Consider the following 7,529-nt stretch of genomic DNA (forward strand, 5'->3'; position numbering starts at 1 on the left):
TGCTTGTTAGTCAAGCATTTCCCCGCTGCGCCACTGAAGGTGGTTGGAGACAAAAGTGGGCAGATCGGCTGCCGTAGCTTGGGAGAAGGCTACCTTTCCCAAGCCATGCCCTACAACAGTACCTTGGAACCAGACGCTAAACACCTTTGTTAGATTTGCATGGTTGGCTACTGTAGCTTGAAGAAGGCTACTGTAGCTTGGAGTTCCCAAGCCACTTGCCATAACAGCCCCTTGGATCCAGAAGCAAAAAAATATTAAATTCCCATGGTATCCTACCGCACTGAAAGCTCTAACAACACCCTCAGCTTCTCCCTAGCCTTTCTGACCAGCAGGCCGGTCAGAGATGATAGAGAACGTAAGAACATCACCTTGGAGCAGAGCCAGTGAGTCACCTCATCCAGTTAGTGGCTCAAAAACAAGATATCCTATACCAGAACCATCTTTCACGGATGATTGTCCAACCTGTTCTCAGAAAGCCTCAAAAGGAACGGGATCCTACCCCATATAACGCTGCTTCCAGTTCCGGAACCACTTTTACGGTTTCCTAATATTTAATGTTAATCTTCCTTGTTCTTTAGACGCGACGGCTTTTTATCCACTTGTCAGGAGCTCAGGTGAACAATGGTTCTTTCTTTCACTCTCTTAAATATTTGAGGACACGCTGGCCTCATTGCATATGCAAACATGATACACGCTCCCATCAGCCGGTTTTCCTTACAGGAGGTACATTTTAGATCTTGTATCAGGTGTCTTAGCGGATTTCCTCTGCATTCTTCTCCATCTCCCATCTCCAAAGGGGCCTGCTTTATCTAACCCAGCATCCTGCTTCCCACGGGGACTAACCAGACACCTCTAGAAAGCTGATAAGCAGGACATGAAGACCTGGTTTGTCTATTCCCAGCATTGGGGATTTAGGTAAGATGTGCCTCTGAACATAGAGACTCCTAATCCATGAGGACTAGCCTCCTTAAATCTGTTTGATCCCTCTTTCCCAGCCATCCAAGTCTTGTGGCCCTCACCGTCGTCTTGTGGCAGGGAATTCTGGAAAGGCATTGTGCTTTTTGAGAAGGACTTCCTTTAGTCTATAAGAACGTCTTGTCAGTGTCCTCCGTAGACTGTGACATTCGGCACAGTGGTCTTAACCAGGATTTAACATGGTAATTTATTGGGTCTTGAGTCTTGGAACAGATGTTCTGTTCATCTTGTATTCATTCCTATGCCTGTTCCAATCCACCTGCATTCTTAGGTCAGTTCTTTTATGTACTTGGTGGAAAGGCTGTTGCATAGAAGGAAGAGTGGATTTATTTTCTGTTGCTTCTGAGGACAGGCTTAGGACTGATGGGCTGAAATGGCAAGGAAGCAGATTTTGGCTAGATATTAGGATGGATTTCCTAATTAGAGCATTTTTGGACAGCCTGCCTCATGCAGTGTTTGGAAGTTTTCAAACATAGGCCGGGTGGACATCGGTCTGTGTCCTGCACTGCTCAGGGGGGTTGACTCGAAGATCCCTTTTCCCTTCGCACTCTACAGGTCTATGATTGCGTATATGAATTCACCCCGAGAAATCCCTGCTGTCAATCCCACTTGCAGGATTGGACTAAAACCCAGCTGCGTGGAAAGAGCGGCACGCATGGCCAGGAAAACACACCAGCCAGGGTTCTGTGTCTGGGCGCCATTTTGTGCCTGTCTTGCTAATTAACTGGGCTGTTTTAGCCAACAGGAAGAGAACACACGTCGGATGGCTTGATCATGCGAGGCACGGCCAGCGAGGCCATTCGTACTGTCTCCCGCAACACAGATACGCTGGCATTTGCAGAGGTGAAATATGCCGTGTGTGATTGGACACACGTACGTCCCCAAATACTTGTACACCAGCATGGTAGTTGGGGATGATGAGGATTGTGATCCAACCGCTGGAGAGCCAAACTTCTCTAGCCCTACACTAGGACTTCACCACACTTCAGAGAAGCTTTCTCTTGATCCTTAACCATCCAATTGGTTGACGCAGCCCTACCAATTAAGATGTGCCCAACGGGTTTGGAGAACCCAGGATCCGTGCTTTTTAACTGGTGTGTTCTCCGAGTCCTGAGGACATAGGAGGAACAGCCCTGCTGGATCAGGCCCAAGGCCCAGCCAGTCCAGAATCCTGTTTCCCACAGTGGCCCAGGAGGCTTTACAGACAGGGCTGTTAGGCCGCACCTCCTCCAGAAGAGAGTGAGGCTATTCTCATGGTCATGCAAAATCAGGCTAAGGGAGCCTAGCCCGATAAGGGAGCCTAGCGAGTGCTCCGCTAACCTGGGCTTTCTGCTCGTGAGTTGCTGCGGCATGGCTCCGTGCTGTGGCAACTCATGAGTAGACCCCCGCCTGGGAGGCTAAAAAGCAGCCTCCCGGCTCGGGGGTCTCTCCAGGGGCCGCGCGGCTCATGAACTCCCCAGCCCCTACCGGCTCCGTGACAGAGCTGGCAGTCGTGTGGGCGGCTGGTTCGGCCACCCGCAGCCGACTGACGGGTCGTCTGCGGGGAGAACGGGCCAAGCCACTGATTGTGGGAACTGCCTCCTTGTGTGCATCTACACTCCAGCCATATTTACCCCGAAGTCCCTTCGGGATCCTTGGACCCACTCCACACACCAATCAGGCTTTGTCTTCCGAATTATCTTGATGTATTTCCGGGTTTTTAAAACGCTGGTTTTAAGTGACCTTTTCTAAAAACGCTGGAGCAAATAGGGAGAGGCACTGATGGAGAATTATTAGCATGATAAGAGGGATACCCTCTTTAGAAATGCATATATAGCTCTTTAGAAATCTCCCCCCCCACCTGCATTGGCTAGAAGGAAAACACAGAGGGATGTAATGTGAACCTGCATCAAAACAAAACCCAAGAGCTGAGGGGAGGGGCTGCTTCCCTCAATGCCACGAGTGTCATTTGAAGTGGCTTCGCTCAGCGTTTACCCCGTAGCATGAAGCCAGGTGCAAATAACTCCCAGCAGATGCCTCCGAATCCCACAGGGGGTGAGAGCACGCCCTCTCTCTTGCTGTTGCTCCCCTGCAACTGGTATCTGAGACGCAAGTTTGAGGTGGTATAGAAATATTTTCAGTAATAATAATAATAATATTTGGAGGCATCCTGCCTCTGAGGCTGGAGGTGGCTTATAGCCAACAGAGTATTTGCCATTGTCACATTTTTGTTTTTGTTTATTTAACGTATTTCTGTACCGCCCCAAACCTGCGTCTCCTATATGACCCCCAATGTTTTGTCTTTGATTTCTGAGGAACACAGAATAGGTTTCTTTTCTTAATCATTGGTTTTGTTTACCCATTCATTGCTCCGTTTACTTACACAGATTTAACTTGCCGTACATCTCCCTGGTTTTTATTGGAAACACTCCATTTCATTCCAGATTGGGAACAAAGATTTGTTTAATTCCATTCCCTCTGTCTGTGTGTGTGTGTGTGCGTGTGTGTGTTCTAGAAGGGCCGTGATTAATCATGGATAGCACAAGCAACAAAGTCTTGTCGCACCTTCAGCCACCCGAAGTGTTATGGCTCTCATGAGTCCACCACCCAGTCCATCAGATGGATGACAGGCCGATATCACAGCTTTTCTCTGTGTGGGCCCACGACTGGTAGCAGAAATGGACTGCTGGTGATTCATGGTGGTCATGTCGACAAGCTGCAATTGGTATCTGGGGAAACAGAAACAGAGAACAGGCAGGATAGGATGGGAGCCAGAATCTAAAAAGGGACCACCAGGCAGAATGCTTCTGGACTGGTCCTGCCCTAGAGATGTGTCGTTTATATAGAATCCCCAGCCAATCAAAAGATTGGGCTGTGGGAGCCAATCAGGGTCCCACAGGGATAAGGGACCAATGTGGGAACCAATTGGCGGGTGGCAGGCTCAATGTGGGAACCAATTGGTGGACCAGTGGTTCCTGACTACTGTGGGAACCAATCAAAGCTGGAGAGAGTCCCCACGGGAACCTGGGAAAGGAGATGTGGCTTCTGCTGCTTCCTAGGCCTTTGATGAGTAACTGACACTCTCCCTACTCCCAGAAAGCACTTGGGCGGTCACCGGGATGCAGAAACAGGGCCCAGCATGTCGACAGCTGTACCGTGGGCACAACTCCCACGCTCGTCTCCTGCATGTGGGGGGATAGCGAAATGCCGCAGCCAGCAAACCCAGTAGCGCATGCACCACCCCGTTCACAATCCCACCTGGAAGCAGACGCAGCTCCCTGCTGTGCAGCCTCGGATTGGGACGCATGCCTGTGGACTCAGTGACGCTCCGTGTTCCTTCCACCCCTCAGGGCTGTGCAATTCCATCTTGGCTTTGTCCAACTCGCTTCCCTGTCGTCCCCCCCCCAAATTGTAAAGTGGGGAGGGCAGGCTTTTATCACCTGCTGTTGCGTTGTGTGTGTGTGTGTGTTTGCTTCTGCAAAAGTTGTATGGATGCTAAGAAGCCAGTAAAAAACAAACACACAAAAAAACCCCACTATGCAAACCAGCAAATAAAATGTTAGTTTTCTCTCTCTCTCCTCGCCTCGCCTCTCCTCTCCTCGCCTCCTCTCTTCTCCTTCCAGGCAACTCTTTCTTGCAGTCTCCACAAAAGCCTGCACATACAAGTGTGTTAAGACCCATAAGTAATTAAGCGTAGCTTTTCTTCCCCAGTAAATTGGCATGGGATCTCAGCTCCTACGCCAGGAAACACACACTATCGGCCCTTTGTCCTCCTCTGCCCTTAACGGGTCTGTGGTGGGCTTTGTGGGGAAACTCTTTTATTGAGCTCCAGAAGCCACGGATGGAAACAAAGGAACATGCCAGTAAGAGGATGGCGGCCGGGGGGGAGGAGAAGGGGAGAGAGGTTAGCAGAGTGGAGCAGTTTTTGCAAAGTAGGTTTTGATGAGAGCATAACTGTAAGGGCTGTTTCAGACATTACCTTGTGTAATGCAAGGAGAGCACAGAAATGACGTTTCCCATGCTAAAATGCGTAAACGCAGAACATAAGAATTACCTTGTTGGAGATCTGGCTAAGGATTTGCCTTATTCGACACTTTGTTTCCCACGCTGGCCAGCAGGGTGCCTTTTCCCAGGCACGTAAGCAGGGCATGATGGGAACATCTGTCTGCTGTGGCTAGCCCTCAGAATTGGGTCACCGCAGGTAGCCTGCTGCTGAATGTGGAAGTTCCGTTCTTAGCTACTTTCATTAATAGACTGTATGAATTGGTGCAATCTCCTCACCACCCCTTTAAGCCATCTAGCTAGTGGCCATAACTGCATCTTGTGGAAGTGAGGTCCATAAGTTAAGGATGCATCATCGCATGAAGAAGCAATTTATTTGGCTTGTCCTGTACCTGCTACAGCCAATTGCAGTCCTCACAGTCTGTTGTTTTAAGAAGGTGGGGACGAGATCATTTCCCTCACTGTCTGATGTTTTAAGAAGATGAGGGAGGGGGATAATTTCTCTCACTGTGTCTTATGATTTTGTAAACTCCTTCTTATGTTGACTTTTTTCTCCAACTTCCCTTGATTTAAGTTAACCTTCCTTACACCTTTTGCACAACCAACCCAGATAACAGTTTTGCCCACTTCTTAGCTTGTACACACTGCCCTTAGAAAAAAAGGAAGAAGAAGAATTCCCTCTCTTTGTTGCTGTCTCTCGGTTTCTCCTGCCCCAATCCCAGCCTTTCCCTTCTAAACCTTCTGCCTAACTCTGCACTGATTTTTTGTGAAATCTTTTTTAAACGCCCGGCCAGTTCTTTGTACCAGCGTTGTCGCTCCAGCCTGCTACAGCAATTGTTTACCTTGTTTGATATTTAAGGCTGTGATGAAGATCAGAATAAAAGAACTGAATGTTTTTAGAATACTGCCTTGTCTGTGTTCACTTGGGATTCAGGGCTGGGGTTGCTTCCTCTGGCGTGGGGAGGGTGCTCTCTCTCTCTCTCTCTCTCTCTCTCTCTCTCTCTCTCTCTCTCACACACACACACACACACACACACAGGTCCTCTGTAGGACGAGCATCAATCCTGCTCTTCCTCCAGAGGAACCCAGAATGGCGTACAGGGAGATGGCCTTGTGGTAGCAAGCATGACTTGTGCCCTTAGCTAAGCAGCGTCCACCCTGGTTGTCTATGAATGGGAGACTAGACATGTGAGCACTGCAAGACCTTCCCCTCAGGAGATGGAGCCACTCTGGGAAGAGCAGAAAAAGGTTCCAAGTTCCCTCCCTGGCAGCATCTCCAAGACAGGACTGAGAGAGACTCCTGCCTGCAACCTTGGAGAAGCCACTGCCAGCCTGTGTAGACAGTACTGAGCTAGATGGTCCAAGGGTTTGACTCAGTATATGGCAGCTTCCTATGTACTCTGAATTCCTAGGTGGAATATACAGATTAACCTGGATGGGTTGGGAACCAGTGCCTCAGAGGATGGGTCAGTTGTAGCACACCTCCTTTTGGGTACAGAAGGTCCCAAGTCCCCCCCACCCCTGGCAGCATCTCCAGTTAGGGCTGAGAGAGACTCCTGCCTGCAACCTTGGAAAAGCCGCTGCCAGTCTGTGCAGACAATACTGAGCTAGATGGCCCAATGGTCTAAGGCTGCTTCCTATGGAGGAGGGGGTTACGCAGTGCAGGAAGAAGGTGTAAAGAGAATACCTGATCTGCCCCGATTTCCTTTCTGGCATCAGAAGCTACTCAAAATGGGCATTGTTTACAGGGTTGCCATATTCAGGCTTCCTGAATCCGGGTGGCCTAATTTGCATATTGTGCAAATCACACGGCAGCTCATTTGCATTTTAAAAATCTATTTATTTGACAGATGTGTAATACTTCCCCCTCCTCCTCTGCCCTCCCATGCGACTGGATCCAGAATGAAATCCGGGCAATCTGGGCAGCACATTTGAAATCTGTGTCCAGCTGGGTGGAGGAGCCAAAATCCAGGGGGGGGGCTACCCGAAATTCTGGGGGACACGGCAACCCTAATGGTTTCAAAGAAGCAGAACAAGCTGTTATTGACTGTTTGGTGTCAGAGCACGCAATGAGTCCTGTTGGCTGCCACTCAAGAGGTGAAGGATCGAAAAGCCAAGACAGGGAAATACCTTTATTGGGCCCAAATAAAAGCATCACCCAGTGTTCAGCAGAGATTTGAGATATTTTAGTGGCTCCTCATTTTTGCCTCCCTAGTAGGGCCACATAGGCTATGAATCTCAACTCAAGAGATGAAATGACTCTTTCCCGCCCTTCTTACCCCCCTTCTCTCTCTTGCCACCCCCCACCCCACCCCGTCTTACTACCTCTGGGGTGTCTGCCGGCCCAGCCAATCACTGCCTTCCTTAAGCTTCACACCATATAAGGGAAAGCAGAACCAAGGAAACCTCTGAGCGCCACGTGTGTGTGTGTGTGTGTGTGTGCAAGCCGCTTCTGGTCACCTGATCAGCAGAACAGACACTAATCTTATTAGAGGCCAGAGATGAACTGAAGCAGAACCTCTGGTCGCCTTCTTTGCTCCCACCACAGCCGCCTCGCCTCGCCTCGCCGCTTC

Source organism: Hemicordylus capensis, chromosome 14, assembly GCF_027244095.1.
Source record: "Hemicordylus capensis ecotype Gifberg chromosome 14, rHemCap1.1.pri, whole genome shotgun sequence".
NCBI lineage: Eukaryota > Metazoa > Chordata > Lepidosauria > Squamata > Cordylidae > Hemicordylus > Hemicordylus capensis.